Source organism: Amblyomma americanum, chromosome 4 (assembly GCF_052857255.1).
Source record: "Amblyomma americanum isolate KBUSLIRL-KWMA chromosome 4, ASM5285725v1, whole genome shotgun sequence".
NCBI lineage: Eukaryota > Metazoa > Arthropoda > Arachnida > Ixodida > Ixodidae > Amblyomma > Amblyomma americanum.
Window position 1 is genome coordinate 64,500,165 of NC_135500.1, and position 20,390 is coordinate 64,520,554.

Here is a 20,390-nt window from a genome sequence, read left to right on the forward strand (position 1 = left end):
ACCTAGCGAGCTTACCAGGTTCTTTTGTTGCGGACGCAGTTGTCATGGTGGGCTCTTGTGTGGAGGCCTCTTCGCTGACCCTGTTGATGCGGATAGAAAATGAGTAACTATACATAGCGGAATTTCGCCACACACCTTAAAATGGAGCGCTAACAGTCAGGAAAAGACGCGCAACCAGCACAACGTTTTTCTTGTCATCTATTAGGTGCTTTTGATTACCTGTGCATGATCTACTGTACTGCGCATGCGCAAAGGAGAGAAAGTGCATATTTTCGTTCCAACATCGATAGAGTCCACCAACTTCCGGTTTCACATCCAGACTCATCTCAGTTTTGTGAACGGCGATTTTGGCCTCAGGATATGTTAGAATGCAACCTAAAAGGCAATTCCTCTACAATTCCTCTTCAATAACAGGTATAAACGATGATTTCAACCCAAAAGCATCTGAAAATGAAACTTAAAAAGCAGAACACTCCGATGGAAAAACGACAAATTATTTCAGAGATGTTAATGCCTTTCTTGTTTAAGGAAAAACGAAAAAAGGCGTGTCAGTGGAAGGGAGATTCCAACGGCTGTATTATGTGTTAAAGACACAACGCTAATCGATTGCGCCTTAGAAGCGATTTTCTTTCTTTATCGACTTACTTGGCATAATTACACAGGCATCTTAGATAAAACAACGTGCTTGTCGCGCCTCTTGACAGACAAGCGTGTCTAACGGACGTTCATATAAAAGTCTGTCCCACTGTCGCGAATTGAAACGCGTCCCCACCTGCCGAAGGGGAACGCTATCACGTGCTGTTTCGAACAAGCCAACAGACAGATCAGACAAAACATAACGAAGCCGTGTTTATAATTTAAAGGAACATAGCCAATGGTTTGGTTCATGGGGTTTTAACGTCCCAAAGCGACTCAGGCTATGAGAGACGCCGTAGTGGAGGGCTCCGGAAATTTCGACCACCTGGGGTTCCTTAACGTGCACAGACATCGCACAGTACACGGGCCTCTAGAATTTCGCCTCCATCGAAATTCGACCGCCGCGGCCGGGATCGAGCCCGCGTCTTTCAGGACAGCAGCCGAGCGCCATAACCACTCTACCACCGCGGCGGATGGAACATAGCCAATAAGAAATGAAAACACCAAGAAAAACACACTGAACACGCGTAGAACACCACAGGTTAAAAGAAAGAGTTCACCAGATAGTGAGCGTCCCAGGTGAGGCAGGAATGCCTTGCAGACATGGTGGACGCGGGTGGATGTAGTGCGACCCGTCGCTGGCGTTGCGTCGAAGAAAGCGGCGGAAGAGAGCCAGGTGGTTGTAGAAGCGGAGAGGACCACAGGGAGCCGCCGGTGGACTCCCACCAGCAGCCCCAAGAATTTGTCAGCAGCAGGAGAAGCGTTGCAAGGACCCGTCGATGGCGTCCCGAAACGCCGTAGGCCTAATGCAGGCCACCCAAGGGAGCCTCTTGGCAGCACGGACCCTCAATCCATGGGCTGCCAAGAGGCTCTCACGGACCCTCACTTCATGGACCCTCAATAAGGAGGCTTGCGTCGGTGATCCAAGGGAGGTCACGGCAGCACGGACCCGACGTCCGATGGCTACCACCTCCACGCTTGAAAGACCCGACCTCCGCTACGCTATCTCTCTTCACATCTCGGTTCTCTCACACGTCAGCTCTCCGCTCACCGTGCTCGCCGCGCTCTTCGTCGTCGTCGCCTTGCAAACACCATTCGCACGCGCAACGCTGGGCTGGCACGTGTAGCGCGTCGCGGTCGACGCACCACTGGCGACGCTCCACACTCAAAAACCTCCCGACGATTTGTTGTGCACCTCGCACCCACATACCTAGGACAAGCACCTGTCTTGTGTCTTCCTTTCCTGTGTGCTGTGTTTTTGTGCGCTTCATCTGCTCGAGCTATGAACCAACTTGCCCAAGAACGTGTTCTACTGAAATACTTAAATAGTTTTTAGGCGCAAAAAAGGACAAGACACATTGGGTAGGTGACAGGACGATGGCGCTTCGTCCTGTCACCTACCCTATGTGTCTTGTCCTTTTTTGCGCCTAAATTATTTAATTATGAACCAAAACCAACTAGCCCAGCAGCAAGTGCTCTTAGACTACTGAAATACCTTACTTCTACAGTGGGCCCTTTTCTCTGTAGCGCCTGTCTTGTGTCTTCCTTTCCTGTGTGCTGTGTTTTAGTGCGCTTCATCAACTCAATCTATGAACCGACTTGCCCAAGAACGTGTTCTACTGAAATACCTAGGCCAGCATAGTCACACTCTTGTTGCTTCACAGCTTTCCTCCATTTTCGTGCACCTTCAACAAAGTAACTGCACACCGGTCTCGCATCCAAGTGACAATGAACTATCCTGCTTCGCCAAGTGCTATGAAGGCCTAACAACATGATAAGGTCTTACTGGATATCCCCTTACAACAGTTAGGTGCCGTATACCACGTGGCTTAAAACGCAACTCTTTTTTCAGCGTCCTCTGCAAAACTTCGCATTAAAATCCGCATCCAAACAGTAGAGGGACACATGTTCTAATGTCTCCGTTTCTTTACAAAGCTAACATTGTGGCCTCCAAGGAATGAAAATGCCTATTTCCTCTAACGATCTTATCGCTAGTAGAGTTCCTGTTTGTAAATTAAGAAATCAAATTTTAACACCGGAAGTTAACAATCATCCGTTTAACGCGTTTGAGCACGTCATTTCTTTGGTCTTCAGAGTACATGGCCCTATAGAAGGGTGCTCGCAACAAATTAGCAGTGACATTCATATACAGATGTTCACGTGTTACACTAAACGATCAAAATTAACAAAGCTCTCCTCTTTTGTGCATGTTACCGTCCACCATCTACTACCGTTGGCTTCTGTAATTACCTCCATGACATTCTTAACATAATTCAAAGAAGGTTTCCTAATCGGCCTATTTTTCTTTTTGGTGACTTTAACTTTCCTGCCATTAACTGGTCAGACACTCATTTAGGCAACGATGAATCATCAGAATCAACAAGTTTTTCAGCACTTTGCTCCACCTTCTCATTAACACAGGTAGTCACACAACCTACAAGGGTGACATCTACAAGCTCAAGCATATTAGACCTTTTGCTAACTAGTTCCCCAGACCTTGTTTCCGACGTAAGCTACTTACCAGGTTTAAGCGACCATTACCTACTCCTTATCGAATTAAGCTTACCGTCTAACAAATCGCGAAATAAAACTAAAACCATTTACGACTATGCTAAGGCAAATTTTACGTCAATTAATGATGGCCTTAAGCTATTTTTGGATGACTTTCTCATATAGTCTGACCAAAGGTCTGTTAATGAAAATTGGTGTTTATTTAAGAACAAACTACATGAGCTAACTGAATTGCATGTTCCTCGAAGGATCATCACTACTAATGTCAGGTCACCATGGTTCACCCGGTCATTAAAACGCCTTGGTAACAAAAAAAGACGGTTATATTCCAAGGCAAAGTCATCGGGAAAACCTGAACATTGGACAGCACTCAGAGGTGTGGTTGAGGAGTACAAAAATGCGTTAAAGATAGCCAAGGAGCGATATTTTAACGTCACTCTGCCATCACTTTTACTAACTGATCCAAAAAAGTTCTGGAACGTTGTCAACGGTTCAGTCCAGCCATCAGTTTCTCTTCTCGATGCGCAATCAAATCCCATCCCTATTAGCGACAGTGCTAAGGTACTTAATGAAACTTTTGCTAAGGCATTTTATCTCTCCTCAAGCACATCATTACTGGATTATAATGGTCACATCACATTCCCAATGGATCCCATTCATTTTGATTTTGAAGGCATCATAACTATCATAGATCACATGAAACTATCCTCTTCTTGCGGTCCAGATAATATCAGCAGTAAAATTCTGAAAAACACTAAAGTATATTCTGCCATAATACTGTCAAAATTATCTCAGCAATCCCTACAAGACGGTGAACTCCCAGATGACTGGAAATTGGGTAAGGTGGTTCCACTCCACAAATCAGGCGACAAACACCTTTCACTCAACTATCGACCAATATCATTAACCAGCATTCCTTGCAAGATAATGGAGCATGTCATCCTGTCTCACCTAGCTAACTTTCTTGAGTCATCTTCGTTCTTCAACTGTGCACAACATGGTTTTAGAAAATATTTCTCTTGCGAAACACAATTAATAAGTCTTACGAGCAATATTAACTTCATACTTGATCATGGCAATGAGGCTGACTGTATTTATTTAGACTTTCGCAAAGCATTTGACACAGTGTCGCACAACTTACTTCTTTACAAACTAAGTAAACTTAATATTGATCATAATGTACTAAGGTGGATTGAGTGCTTTTTGTCTAACCGATTGCAGTATGTACACGCTAATGGCTTTAACTCGTCATCCATTCCTGTGACCTCCGGCGTCCCACAAGGTTCTGTCATAGGTCCTTTGCTGTTCCTTGTATATATTAATGACCTGCCTAACAATGTAACATCTTCAGTAGGACTCTTTGCGGACGATTGTGTCGTTTACCGCGAAATAAAAAATACGAATGACGTTGAATTGTTTCAGGCTGACCTAACCACTATCTCTAACTGGTGTTCACAATGGCAAATGACTCTTAATACCACTAAATGCAAAGTAATGCGCTTTTCCCGTCGCGAAAATTCAAGTCCCGTTGCCTACACTATTTCTTCTTCCTTGCTAACACCCGTGGAATCTTATAAATATCTCGGCGTCATTCTAACATCAGATCTAACTTGGAAAGTACACGTCAGCTCTATCATAGCTTCCGCTAACCGCATGCTTGGATACCTTAAGCGCAATTTTTACTTAGCACCAACCCTTGTCAAGCTTCTTCTGTATAAGTCACTTGTGAGCTCAAAATTAGAATACGCTAACTCTGTATGGGACCCTTTCACTAACACACTCATCGACGCTCTAGAAGCTGTGCAGAATAGAGCAGCGCGTTTTATTGTGCACAACTATGATCGTGCTTCCAGTGTCACAGAAATAAAAAATAGTTTATCGTTAACCCCTCTTGCTCTGCGCAGAAAAGTGTCCCGTCTGTGTCTGTTTTTTAAAATTTACAGCATGAACTCTACTCTGAAAGAAGCATTGATCACAACACCAACATATGTTTCATCTCGCATCGATCACTCACGGAAAGTTGGCGTTCCTCGTTGCCGGACAACATCCTGCATAAATTCCTTTATTCCAAAAACATCGTCGGAGTGGAACCACCTACCACCACATATTGTAGCTGCAAAGGACGTTGATGAGTTTAGGGCACTGTTGTCATTACATTATGGTTTACCATAGCCTCAGTTGGTTCACTTCGTTTTGTATATTGTGTATTTAGCCCTGTTCCTTTTTTTTTTCTCGCATGCACTTTGTTCTGTTAATAGCCTTCTGCCATCGTACCCGTTCAATGTTTCTACGAAGGGTGATGTTCTAGTTCATATCTTTGTGTTTACATGAAATGTTTTTTGACTGTTTTTGTGAATTTATTCGTTTTGGTGTTGGTATTCCTAATTATTGTATTGTTTCGCTTTTTTGAATCATGTATTTTCTTGCAGCTAGCTTCTTTTTTTTTGTAGGCATGCCTATGTATGCGTTAACCCCCTTTTTGTAAGAGTTTCATTTTATATCTATGTACCACTCCCCTAAATAATGCCCTGTGGGCCATGAGGGTAGCAGAAATAAATAAATAAATAAATAAATAAATAAATAAATAAATAAATAAATAAATAAATAAATAAATAAATAAAACCTCCCGCGTAAAATGTGCCGTAGAAGCGCAAGCATATGTCTCATTTGATTGCGCTCTTACTCGTTATAACAACTATTTTGCTATTTTTGCGCATGCGCAGCTTAGAGCATCACGCACGTGTGAATGTCACGTGTGGTGGCGGTCCATGTTGGCTCGCAATCAACCAAAGACATACTGTAACGGCGCAAAAGACGTTATACCACGAAAGAGGAATATTTTCCGGTCTCTCGTCTTTCGCGCTGTTACAGTATCTCGAATTTAAACCAACTCGACCAGCTTTATGTGCTACAGAAGTATAACCAACGACACTCCAGTCGCAATGCGATTGCATTAGAAGCCGCATACGCCCTAAAGAGAAAGGAGTAAAGAAGGGAGTAGACTGTTCTCTAGCGTATACTCCATTCTATAAAAGGGAGTGAGTTAGGGGGAAGCTTACTCCATTTTTGCTCTCATATAGGCGTATTCATGTTTAGAGTGTAGGTTCAGAAAGCGTCGCCGGCCATAAAACTCGCCCATTGGCTGGAATTAAGTTACGTCATCATAACGGATCATTCCCACTGGCTGCAGGGAAAGAACGGCACCACACACGAAGTGACGCCAGCAGAGCGAGAGTGAGGTTCCTTCCGGTAAAGGCATCAGCAGCATCACTGCGCATAGGTTACGGGACCAGGCGGATATTGAGAAGATAACTGTCGTCGCGAGTCTTCTCATCAACAAAAAACAATCACAACACTTTGGGATACTGCAGTCAGCGTAGGATGTGTTATAATACATTTATAGGTGATAATATTTATATACTACATCTTTTACAATACTCGTAAAACGCAGGTGTTCCATTATATTTTCCACGCATTGCCAACTCAAGCTGCGCAGCACGCAATGCGCTTACGATCGTCGCGAAACACCTTCCCGGGTGGGGCACGGCCGTTGCGTGTGATATGATTTCAATCACCGTAACTGAGAAAGGAAGTTATATCAGTTTAACTTGTTTCTGAACATTGCCGTCGTATTGAAACGCCACAAGCAAGACACGAGTCACCCTGGGGAGAGTATGTTGATAACCACCACCTTACATAGGTAATTACACGGACAGAGATGGAACTTTGGAGGTGGATATCTCGGAGCGCTAAGAGGATTCTACCAAACAGAATAGTCTTTAAAACACTGCCGGCTATAAGGTTTCGATATAAACATCCACGCCGACTGTGGCGACTAAAACGTTTGTAACTCATTTTAGCTCTTTAGGAGACGACGACAATTGCCTTCTCACTTGGTTTCTCCTTGTCTGCGTAGCCTACAAGACGACAGTTTCCGTGTAGCGCATGTCGTTTGTTCCTAAAAGTTCTCTCAAAGCGTAACTGATTGCTGCATTGGATGGCTGCATCTGGTCATACCTGCAGCATTGATAAGGCCTTTGTGTCAACGTGGCAGCTAATTGCTTCACCGCCACGCACAAAGAACCAGAATTGCCTACAACGAAGGAGAGTGCGGTCATCTCTCTACATGAATAATCACTGCTTCCTTCACAAAGTCAGTAAGATGCGGCGGCAGGCCTGCTTTGGTCAGAAGTGGCAGACATAAAACATGAGCTCATCAAAGCATAGACCAAACCGCCATGCACAGCGATGCATGTCACAGCGCTTTGCAGGAGACAATGCGAGCAGCGATCCTCGCTAAGCGCGGTTTCTCACTCTCCGCCTGCAGCTGGTGGCTTTGCAGATCTCGGGGCCATTAGCTGGTGAAAGTCGGGGAGGTGAAAAATAAGCCAAGTTTTAGACTACCAGTGCCCTCATAAAGAGAGCAGCGAAACCCTCAAGACCGCTTGAGTTCTGCCGCATGAATTGTAGCAAACGCTAATGAGCGAAGCTCATCTAGAAACAGCGTCAAGGCAGGAGGTAACTGCAGCATGATTTCTACAAAAAGTATGTCTGTCTAGTGACATGCAACTACGACACGGGGAGCTGGTTTCCATGAGCCTGCGGCGATAAAGCTGCACGAGAGGAATGAAACAGAAGCAATAATATTAGAGCCACTGCTCTTTTGGAATAAAGGCCTAAATCTTCAGGGCCAGTGGACCGCACAAGAAGGCCCCGTAAGCCACATGCGAAAACGGTACGTACCGCATGTGTTTCAGACACACGGCGCAGGCCAAGCTATGTGACAGCGCTCTTTCCAGCTCTCTAGAAGATGAATACTGGAGGCGACGATCATTATAGAGGACTGCCGCTGGCGCAATGTTAAGTCACAGTAGTGGGCAAGCGCGGCATGGTGTCGCAAGCCGTCGTTGCGTGTTGCTCAGGTGGCACTTGCCTCTTACCTGTCGGACATTCGATGCTGCCACAAGACCAACATAAGCAAAATGACCAACCTCGGCTAATCTGTGTGGTCTTAGGCGCGGAATCCTTAAAGGGGCTGTGAAGGCGGCTCTAATAAAGTGTCGGCATGCCTGGGATATTGAAGCACGCCGCTTCACGAATATTGTCCAGCAAGGATTTTTTAAATGTGCTTTGTAGAAGCTGATTTATCTGTAGTTAAAATTTGGATCTCAGCGTCTTCGCGCCTTTCCTTCTCCTCTCGTCACTTTTTGCACGCTGAAAGGTAGGCGCTCCTTCGCCGACCCCCGATTATATCTAGTGTCTATTGCATCCAATAGACACTTAACCAAGCTGCTTATTAAGGCACCTCCCTAATACCAGGTGTGCAAGGGGAGACGTAATTTTCAAAAAATAGGCTTTTTAGTGTGGAAATATGTCTTTTGAGGCGTAGTATTACTAGTGCTGGCGGGCACCGGAAGGCCGGTGAATTGTCATAAGTGGTGGAGCTGGTTAACTAATTTCTGATAATTAACTTTTTCACTATCACAGACAGGGAACTGGTTGCAATTAGAGACTTGTAGCTGGCCGTTAGTAATAGCCTAATCATTTTTGTTAATTTCTAAAACAGGATTATTCTCGCCTCTGTGGCTCAACACAATTTAGCTACGTCGTGCTAAAGTACTTGCGCTTTCGAAAAGCATGCAGGCAAACCAACAATTCCAGTGCATGGAGCTGGTCAATAATAATTGGATTTGGGGGGAAAGGAAATGGCACAGTATCTGTCTCATATATCTTTGGGCACCTGAACCGCGCCGTAAGGGAAGGGATGAAGGAGGGAGTGAAAGAAGAAAGGAATAAAGAGGTGCCATAGTGCAGGGCTCCGGAATAATTTCGACCACCTGGGGATTTTTAACGTGCACTGACATCGCACAGCACACGGGCGCCTTAGCGTTTTTCCTACATAAAAACGCAGCCGCCGCGGTCGGGTTCGAACACGGGAACTCCGGATCAGTAGTCGAGCGCCCTAACCACTGAGCCACCGCGGCGGGTATCGCTAGTCAAAAAAGCGGAATTTTGTTGAACCACAGCGCTAAGGGTAATCGCTTTTTATAAATTCTAAAACAGGTATGGCTGTTACTAACAACCGGCTACAAATCTCTATTTGCAATTAGGCGCCGAACTTCAATTGCTAAAAAGTTAATTACTAAAAATTAGTTAACCAGCTTACAACTTAAAACGATTGACTGGTTTTCTAGTGCCCGCCAGAACTGAGAATACTAGTCTGAAAGTGCGATATTTTTAACTCAGAAAGCCTATTTTTGAGAATTACTTAGTCTTTCCTGAAACACATGGTATACATCACGTAGTGACACGTAACTTACCAATCCGCTTGTGAAGACACCGGGCGTCATGAAGGGTTATATCAAGGCAATCGTGCTGCAACATAATGTCTATTTTTTTGTTTAGGCTATGTTCCTTTTTAAAAAAATCTATCAAGATCCTTGTCCCCACTTGCGGATGAATATAGTGGGAAGAGAATAACTATCCTGTATTCAGTGGTATGCATCAGTGTGTTGTTTACTGTCGCGTCGGGCTGTTAAAGGGCAACTGCACTACTTTTTGAGAATTCCGCGATATTCAAATCTATACAGGCTGTAGGTGAAGCATGCCAAGTGTTCCAGCGCTACCTTTTAAAATAGTGACCTTATCCAAGATTGAATTTTGCGCTTCTTCTCAAAGCAACAGAGCGGTGCGGGGAAGTTTGGTGCGGAAGGTCTAAGATTTCAAATTACCGCTGCCGTCAGCAACACCCTGCCGTGCCCCGTTGGATGCTGCCAAACAACGCTCGGTGAGCTATGTTGGCTTCGGTAGCATTGGGTTTCCTTCAAAGCAAGCGTTTGTTTATGCGTTGGAAGTAAACAGATACCTTCGAAGACGTCATCATGCGCCCCTTACCCCCCCCCCCCCCCTCCTTTTTTTTCTGCTCCCAGCATAGTTAATATAAAACGCCACTGAAAAACGCGTAGCACTGCTTATCGCCGTCACTTCTGGAATAGGGCGACAATAAACCCGGTGTGCAATTTTCTATGGCCACTATTCTTCACCACGGTTGAGCTCTTATTCTCCTCAAGACGACGCTATTTTTGAACCTCGTGATCGATATGAATGACCTTCTCTTTGTAGTATGTGAGAATAAGAATTGGAACAAACATCCTACATATGGCTTCGCAGCACGTCGTTTGATGAATGCGCAAAGACGTTTCTTGAAAGTGTAGCAATTCTCCGTCAGTAGTAAAAAAAAAAAACATGCTATGGGGGTGTCAGAAATGCAACTTGGTGCAGGTGCGTGCAAAGAGCTCCAACTTGAGTCCAAGCGAGTCCCGGCCGGCTGGAGTGGTGTGGCTTACGTTTGGTAAAGGAAAAACGGTAAATTTCTAAACTAGGGGAGACACCATAACTTTAGAAAAAGGTGTACCGGTTAAATGTGCACTGTTACCTGGTCACCTCTTGAGCCTCGCTAGTGGAAGATGTACCGGGAGGGATGCCTGTTGTGTCTGCTTCAGTACCCTTGCTAACGGAAGTCGCTCTGGGACGAACGCGAGGTCCGCCCACCGTTGCTTGGCCGATGTCAGTGGAAAAGGCATCATCAGGGCTGGCGGTGGTACCTGCCGTTGGTTGATCCATGTCAGTGAAAGAGGCGGTCGCAGTGACACTGGCTTCGCGTTTTGTTACTCGGAGATCAGCGGAGGTGTTATCTACAGGTGTGCTGAGTCCATTCATGATTGCTTGGCCCACCTCTGTGGAAGAGGCACCGGAGAGAATGCTTGCTCCACCCGTCGTTGCGGAACCCTTCTCAATGGTTAACGGTTTATGGGGGTTTAACGTCTCAAAGCAACTCAAGCTATGAGGCACGCCAAGTGAAGGGCTCCGCAAATTTCGACCACCTGGGGTTATTTATCTTGCACTGACACCGCACAGTACACGGGATTCTAGAATTCTGCCTCCATCGAAATTCGACCGCCGCGGCCGGGATCGAACCCGCGTCTTTCGGGTCAGCAGCCGAGCGCCATAGCCACTGAGCCAACGCGGCGGCGGTCACACGAAGTTCTCGGCAGTACCGTTTGCAAAGCTATAAATGTGTCAATAGCTATGTTACAAGTACGTTTTCGTGACAAACTAGGAATCCTAGCCTCCGCGACTGCCCTTTTGAACGTTTTCAAGTCTCAATGGAGCCCTACTCGCCTTCAATTTGCATACACAAAAAAGAAAATCATACCCTGCATTTCTGGACGAAATCTTTTTTCCAACCGGAAGGTGTTTATGAACTGAGTTTTTTTTTCGTATATGTTAAGATCTCATTACAAGAATCAATATAAACGCAGATATCTCGCCGGGAGGCTCGCATTTTTATATTAATGTTTTTGCTATCGTCAAAAACGTTCCCAATCGGTTTTCTATGGCAGTGTTAACTGCTCGGTGCAGGCGTTGGAAAGATTTTGCTGCACATCGAAGAATGGATTATTACCTTCAATATTTCCATAAGAGTAACTTACAATATTGCAATATTCAAAATATTTGTCTAAGAACGCTGGACATAGGAGGACTGGGGTCAGATGGTTACTCAGCGGCAACCTTGACTCTCTGACTCATGATATAATAGTGGATCAGCAAGAGTTCACTTCCATACTTGGTCTCGTCGTACAATCTCTCCGCGTAGGGTGTTTTGACAAATTTCAGTGCCAGAAAAGCCAGGTGGATTGCAGTGTTCGTCATACCGCGCTTAGAGTAGCATATCTTTAATATCGCTGTGTCCGTCACACATTACTTTAGTTGTGCTGTAGTTACATTACCAATTGCATGTAAGGGAAAAAACTCCACAAAGATCGTCATAAAATCATCAGTCCATAAAGATTTGCCCTTAGCGGTCAACATAAATTTGTGACCACTGACAGAAGTATAAGCGGAAGGCGGGCTAAAAATTTCCTTGGGGCGCCCTGCTAAACGAAGGTCAAAAAATGACAGGTCATGCTCTTCAAGAGCAAGGCTTGAATGCGCTAGAAAATGGTTGACCACAGTAACCGCTTCTTGGCTATTTTTCAAACCACGGCAAACAACTTTTGTTAGTTATTGGAAGCACTTTCTTGTATTCGCTTTTAACTACTGCTGAACCACTGCCACCACCATCTTGTTCACACCACATCATTCTTCTTCGTCATGTCAAGATGAAATTTAGTGTAGTGGCTCGAGCAAAACTTGTGTATGATGATGTTAAGGCACGCCAAGGCACTGCCCATTTTGCCTGTTCCATGTCTGGCGCGAGGCCGATGCGAATATGGGCGACATGCTGAGGTGTTATAGGCGAACGAGCGATAATTTTCCATGACATGAACGGAGGCGGAGTTTGATTACGTCATCCACTTTCTTTTTGCTCACGCCACCCAGGATGATGTCATGGAAAGTTCCGTTGCCCCCGCTGCTGCCTTGCCGCACAGACTTATGTTCACCTGTATCCAAAAACACGGCACTGGTCCAGGCTATATGACGTTCTGTACTCGCTTCACACGAAAAATTACTGGGTTAGTATACAAACTGTCAGAGGTATTTTTTCTGTAATTTTTTCCTGTTTGCCTGACGCATGACAGCACACAGATTACTGAAATCGCTCACCGCGGCCAGTAATGCGAGCACATTTAAAATGAGCCTGAATTTCGGCTACCTAATAAGTGGAAAGAGCGCGGTTAGCGCGGGTAATGTGTAATTTCATGCTTGTCATTACACACAAGCGGCTCATGCCGCTTATCGTGAGCCAAGTTCATGCTCTACAAGCTAGGGTGCGGCCGTCACCTTCGCGGCATTCGTCACTTCTCTCCTTAATCCCGAGCACCTGTTGCGGCGGCGTGCCAGTTAATTTGGAGAGGAAGAGTAAATCGGCGGATTGGTGGCAGCGTTGAGGCGCAGGCGCGCATAAGATGGCACTAGAAGTGCACTACTTGCTCTCAGTACAGAGCGGATGTCTCCGCGAAAAAGGCCTGGCTCTAGCTGGCACGTCTCCAGCAACCTTACCGGTGCAGCGCATTGCACGAGCCGTTTGTTTGGATCAACATATCTGTAGTTCGAGCAAACTTTCGCTATATACGTTCAACTTCAAAATATCAATATATTCAATATGACTGTACATCGTATCGATTTCAAGACCAGCTTGGTACCAAATATGACGGAAACTAATATATGATCACTTTGAATCTGTCCGTATCACTAAACACCAAGGTGAGTGGATGCTTACAACATCGAGCATGACTAATAAGCTGCTAATTTGGCAAACATGTTTATTCGTTATGGTATGCAAAATTTTCTTTTCCTCAAAAATATATGCCTCGGCTATTCCTGTAAAGAGTCCAACCCAGTTCATGCTTAATTTTTGTTGTTGTTGCAGCAAAACGCACCAACGCAATCCATAGTTACTCAGAGCACCTGTAAATATTTTTCACTGTTAACATCAGGCGGTGGCGCTTCACTTCCCTCGCTTATGGTCAATAATGGACTCGCGCTTGCTATCTCTCATTAGGACTATACCCTTGCGCTGGCTTAGTGTGATGTGTATTGAATCGATCCACGCTGGAAACTCAAGTAACTCTCAGTAAGGTGTAACTGATTTCGCCGCCTCGAAGTGTCCTGTCGCGAGCGGGACAGCCGACCGAATCGAAGCCACCGCGGAAAGTGAAAAAAAAAACACGTTTTTTCTTTTACTCACGCCGCCGATATACCTGCACCCTTCGCAAGCTCTCCCCCGACCCGCGTGCTCCACGATACTGCCAGATAGCTAGATAGCTAGAGGGATGCTTCTGGATAGCTAGAATAATAGATAGACTGCAGCAGATGTACTCATGACAACCGCGTTCCTCTCTTTGGTACAGGTTCGGAGGAGAGATTTGCGGAAAAATTGGTAGGACTGCTGTCATTATTGGCGCTGTAGACTAAGACCGCATAAAAGGCCTTCTCGTTTCCAAAAAAGGCGAAAAATTGGCAGTGGCTTAGCTCGGCTATGCCAGGATATACGTAGCGAGAGGTCCGTTTCCCTGGATGAGCGCGTTGTGGTCACTGTGTTTAGCAATGAGAGACATTGGGTATACTCATCTTTTATTCATTTTGCTTGACTGTGACGAAGACTGCCCGATGATCTGTGAAGTAGCATGCAGCGGTCTCAATTTTGTCTATACAGTATTTCGATTTGGTAGAGTCTCTTTAGTATACAAGGTCTGTAGTGTTCCCCATTGTGTAGTCTGGACGTGAGGGTCTGAAGCTAAAGACAAATTTTCTTTCATACACTGACTAAGAGAGTCCTGTTTCCTGTTGAAATCACCCAAAGGCACACACAACTGTGAAACCGTGCCGTAGGTTGATATACACGTGGCAACCACATCAATCGTGTGCTTCACAAATGTTCCCAGCGCCACGTAGACTCCTTGGATGATAATGCCGCTGTCTAGAAGCCGAACACAGCAGGCTTCACCATTATTCACTGCGATCAGAGGGAGATGTTTGAAAGTGGTGATACCTTGTTTCACTTACACACAGACTCCAGAGCCCTTACTTGGTTCAAGCCAACTGCCAGGCGACAACCTCAGGATCGGAATAGTTACTCTTCTCTTTTCTATACCGCGCTGGATTCTCCTCTGCATGTATGTCAACCGTTGTGATACAGACGCCCACTACATATCCGCCGCGGTTCGGGGAATAGAGCGGCGTGCGGCGAGGCGGCGACTAAGAACGCGGAGCAGTTGTGGGGTCTTCCTGGCTACCATGGTATCGGCGCATGCGCACAATTGCTCATCCGCGTGACGTTACACTCGGCTCCGAAGGTGGAGCGAGCGCGCGGCCGCGGCAGCGGCGACGGCGAAGCGCACGCCGCACCTTGCTCCTCTCCGGTTGCCATGGTAGCGGCGCATGCGCACAACTGGCCTCTCCCATGTACCGCGAAATGCTCGACTGGTAGTCCAAAGTAGCTCTCACTACAAAACGTCGGCTCTCTTGGGCCCACAGCTTCCTCCACAAGCATTGGGCCGCGAGTAGAAACAGTGGCCTTGTGCGAGTTAAGTGTAGTTTATTCATGTATGAGGGAAATGAGTTAAACTGTCAAAGAAGAAGATGATAAACAATTTAGGGCTTAGAAAGAATGTAGAGGAATCTTGCTGCAGAACAGGTATACATGGATACACGACGGCTCTGCCAAGTTGGCTTCGAGCTATAACTTAGCGACTTTGCAAGCGGCAACGCGGTAGGGGCTACGTCGACAGCTGCGGCTGGTACAAGTAACCCTACGCTTTTACCGCTAGACACGTTGCTCCGCCACAGGTTCGTGGCTGGCCCAGGCCTAGAAAACCTCCAGCAAGGGCTCTTCGCGGAGAGTGACCTGACGTTTTCCAAGCCCGCAAGAAGTGCCGTACAGAACACCAAAGTATTAAGACCAAGCATGCGGAATCCAATGGAGCAACGATCAAAATATGCATCGTACATCATTGCAAGACCGAGAAAAAGCAGGGGTGATGCAGGGGCTCTGTGGTGATGCCCACAGTCCAAAAGCGTGTATATTCCAGATAGCAACTTTTGGAAGAAAGGGCACATCGAGAAAGCCTGCATTTACAGCAGAAAGCGGCCAAGAAGGATAGCGAAGAAACTACTTGAGGCCATCATAAGTATACCTCAGTTGACAGACTACGTTGAGCGAAAAGTTTCAACGCCTCACTATTATCACTCTGTTGGAAGTCAGTTCAATGCCCATAAAATAACTAAGGTAGTCACTGTAGATTGCAGACGTGTGGCATTCAATGTGGACTGAGGTGCTTCTTTTAGAATGATCAGCAGTGAACAATATCGATCCCTTTGGACTGCGGGCCAACCCAAGTCGGCAAAAGACGATGTGAACTTGCTTTCGTTGTCTGGAGAAGCAACAGAAGAGCTGGACACAGGAACAGTTACTGTCTGCTACAGAGACAAGGCATGCAAGCTTCCATTGCTACCGGTTAATAGTTCAGGATGAAGCCTATTGGGACGCAACTGGTTTCATCCAATAGGCCTTCACATCAGCTGCATTCATCAGACGTTGGCAGCGCATGGGTCTGACATCGCAAAAGTTTTCACAGGAGTTTGAGGCTGGTTTGTCTTAGGAGATCATGATGCATGTTGGAGCACCAGCCCATCTTGAGATCACACAGGAAGCAACGCCTAAATTTCTCAAGGACCGGCTTGTATCGTTTGCGCTCCGTTCGGCTGTTCAAGAGGAAATCGGTCGTTTGGAAATCTAGGTTATTTCGGAGCGAACGCAGCATTCCGACTGTGCTGCATCACTGGAGGTGGTACGCAAGGAAAGTGGAAGCCTACACGTCTTTGCGTAGATTAGCGGAGTAAAGCGAGCATACGGTAGTGACACGATTTTTGTGCCGTCAGCACTGCACAGTCCACCAAACACGTCAGTCCTGCAGCACCTTCGTTTGGCCACAAAGTACCAATACGTTTGGATCATATAGTACCGGCACCGGAGTCACCCAAGAACAGGCAGCTGCATGCAAGGTGGATGGTCACGGTCCAATGGTTTCTTTCAGCTGCGAAATGAATACCAGGAATTCTAATGCAGCCAGTAGGCCTACGTTCTTGGTTGGTTCCGTCCACTAGAAAGATCCTGCGGCGTCATCTGAATCAGATCTGAATGCGCGAGCCGAGTAGAAGGAATATCTGTGGCCGCTGCATGACAGACTGAGCAAGCCTTACGGACTGATGCTGCCGACACCTCAGAGGAGCAAGTGTACTGCAGATAGAAGCGTTCAAGGGGACCACCTTAGGTATACGGAGACCTTATCTAAGAGGGGAAGGGAGTTGTGTCCGAGATCCATGTGGACGCTATCATCATCAGCGTAACGCGAAGAAGCTGAGCGGACGAGCTATCACGCGGAGGAGGCGCGCGCGAACAGCCATACTGTTGGAATGCACCAACAGACCAGAAAGCGGGCTAACTGCCAGATTGCAAATGCCTGTGATTTCAGTGAATTGATAACATTGAAATGGGGCATTTGAGTGTTCATTTTTGTGCTCCCGTAATTTTATCAGAGCACCGATTATCCCGGCTAAGCGCCTTCATTAAGCCACTTTCTTCTGTAACACAGACATGAGTGCCGCCATAAAATGCGTGTACATGCCCAATGAAACCTTACTGCAGGGAAATTTTCCCGCCACCGAGGCCTAGCTAGTTAAATAGCCGGCATTCGTATGGATGAACCCTACAGCTGCCAGCTCTGATTTGTCATGGTTGGCAAACGGAGTGAGCTAACTCTAGGTGGATCACTGGCTAAAAAATATTGCTGTGGTTTAGCTCTGATTAAACCTGGTAGAGTAGCGAGAGGTTGTTTGTTTCGTTTCGCCTCATAAGTCTAGCTTCTTTCAGAAACGCATAACTCGATTCATCGTCTCCGGCCGTTGTGTATGCACTAGCAGAGGCTAAGCTGGACCGTCTAGCCGCGTCTTCCTTGCGCCGCTTATCCAGACGCTTAGCGCGCTCTTCCTCAGTTTCTTCGGCTCACTGCCTCCTCTTGGTTTCATTCCGACGACAAAGCCTGGCTTCTTTCAGTCTCTCTGCCATCTCTACCGACTTATTCACTGAGCCGCCTTCGATATATACAGCTGCGCCAACCCCACTCCCTCCTACGGCGTATGCGCACGGCTGTTGCAACTCGGTTTCGCTGGCGCGCCGCGGCGGCGGCACCTGCTATGACGTCACGCGCGTGCGCACAGCTGGCGGAGTGAGCGACGGCTGCCAGCTGTGCGGTTGCTAGGCAACGGCTCAAAGTCACGGTGCGACCACGCTGACCTCGCAAAGCGGCTGGCGTAGTGTACCGCTCGCTACAAAAGCCGTTATATGTCCTGGCCAAGGCATCTGTTTGGCCGGGGCATGTGATGTGGAGTTAAGATAACCGATGGTGTTAAACGGGAACAAACTGGATTTCAAGGGAAGGGAAGTGTAGCAGGGGGCGGCAGAGTTACTTTGGCGGATGAGACTAAAGTTTGCAGGGATACAATGGCTGCAGCTGGCAAATGACATTGTTAATTAGAGATATGGACGAGACCTTTGTACTGCAGTGGGCGTAGTCAAGCTGCTGATGATGTCCTGGTGAAGCCTTCACCTGCCAGCTGCACCTGCCGCGGTTGGCGGGTGGCGAAGTGGGGAACGGGTAATACCCAACTCCACTTTCAGAGGAGAGGGAAATGCAAGTGGGAGAGGAAGGGCGAAGAGAGGGTTACAGGTGACCAGTTGCGGTTGGCAAAGTAGAGAGAGAAATCGCCTTTGCTCTCGGTGCGTTAGCACTACATGGGGCGCTAGCAAAAAAGTGGAGGAGAGACGGTTTCGCAGAAACTGCAACCACAAAGAAAGTACGAAAACCGGCCAGCTGCAACCAAGTGGAAAAGAGGCTACAGCTATTTTCGCGTCAGCTACAGCCAAGTGGAAAAGCAGAAACTTCGTCGCGCCAACTGTTGCTTACATTGCCTGCAAAGCCGTCACATGTAGCCTGTGCGAAGTGTCCATGCATATTATGTTAGAGAATCTCCGCTGCATTTACTTTCACAAAATAAACCATGGGTAAATTATTTTTATTTTACCAATAATTGATGAAAAAAAGCGTATTTGTCGGTAGAGTCTTCAAATCTATACATTTCGTTATAAACTAAGACAGGGAACCTCGTTAGGAGACTGTAATAAAGAATTCGCGTTGGTTTCGTGCGATGAGCACAGCTCTAGTTTCTAAAGGTTCTGGTGGTCTGTTATTCATAGCATTTAGCATTTCTTTTTCCAAACGATGGTAATGTACTATTACTGCCGCGAGGGTATTTTTCTCTTCACCGAATTTTCTCTGCTTCGCAATTGCCTGTACATGAGCCACTGAAATAATGCCATTCGGTGATATTTTGGACATTAAAAACGAACTGAACGGACTAGTGCGGATAAATATATTATTTTTGTACTGTACTTATCACACACTGATGGCAGGTGGTAAAACCGATGAAGCATGATTTGGGTCAATTGGTTCCTACATGCTCAACGCCGTCGTAATGCTTACCGGATCTGACCAGAAATTAAAAAATGAAATTACGTTATTAAAAAAACTAAATTCTTATCACAGACAGTTTTAAACAAACTCAAAGAGGAAACGCTTAAAAAGGGAGCTTTCACCAATGCTTATTTCTTCAAATGCTGCTTGTTGTGTTCTAACCAAGAACAATCGTGTAAAAAGCGGTAAATCACACAAAAACTGGGTCCACTACATGAAGCAAAACTTATCGTTTAGGAAAAAAAAGATAATATGGCACAGTGGTTGTTGATAGCTGGTGAGGTGGAACATGCCTGGTTCTATGTCTAACTTAGTGCTACCGAATCTTCTGCGTCCGCCCATGGGAATGCTTAGGGAGTAGCCTGAAATGACAGTTCACGAAGCAGACGAGCTCGAGTGTGGGACTGTGAGACAGCTGTGCCCCCCACTCCCCCTCCTTCACCCACGTACAAAAGTCGGTTACACTATTAGGCTATGATGACCGTAAGTATCAGCCATAAGAAAGAGACAAGTGTGGAATTTGTTTATACCGCTGTGCGCTTCACACAACTGTGCAGACTGCAGTCATGTTTTGTACTACTACTTTGTTCTTTATCTCTTATTTGTTTTATTTAGAGTTTACGATTGGTCAGCCATATCTCCAGTAATGAAGACAACACAGCGTATTTGGTAGCTATTAACAGTATCGTCACAGGCAGCAATAATCGAACGGGGGCAAAGTAATGAACTTGAAAAACAATCATTGTGGACCATGTCTCCTACCTGATACCTTCATGGCGCGGGAGCCTACTCGTCTTATGCCGCTTCTGAGCAAGGTCAGTTTAAATAAAAGTCCTGTCGACAATGCACGCAGTACTGTTTGAACAAAATTTTCGATATATTTCGTATAGCACAAGCAACATAACTGTAAAGCATTGCCAGAACTCGAAAGTAGTCACTGCGTCAGGATGCAGACGTTCGGAAGAGAACGGGGCTTCCGGCAAATAGGTCTCATTCAACAGAAATGTTAGGAAAATCAAGTGATTCCTTACTCGCATCCAGGTGACCGGTCGCAGATAGAAGAAGGACACCAGCCAACGTGGAAAATAGGATGACGCATAAAATGCCCGCTAGGAGATGTGTGGCCGAGCGTCCTTCACGGCTGAAAATACTGAGAGAAGCATTGTTTTATGTAAGTTCCAGGGGTCCTGCAATATGTACATGACTGGC

The 20,390-nt window shown here is 46.2% G+C and overlaps 1 long non-coding RNA gene across 1 annotated transcript in view; it reads right to left on the reverse strand.

Annotated features, from left to right (window-relative positions):
• Positions 1 to 15: 15 nt before the first annotated feature.
• Positions 16 to 20,390, reverse strand: part of LOC144128002 (uncharacterized) — a 28,610-nt gene continuing 8,235 nt past the window's right edge. Inside the window, exons 3-5 of the long non-coding RNA XR_013313655.1 lie at positions 20,213 to 20,331; positions 10,583 to 10,751; positions 16 to 80 (exon numbers count right to left, since the gene is read on the reverse strand). This is a non-coding gene — a long non-coding RNA (uncharacterized LOC144128002). The remainder of the gene's footprint in view (positions 81 to 10,582; positions 10,752 to 20,212; positions 20,332 to 20,390) is intronic.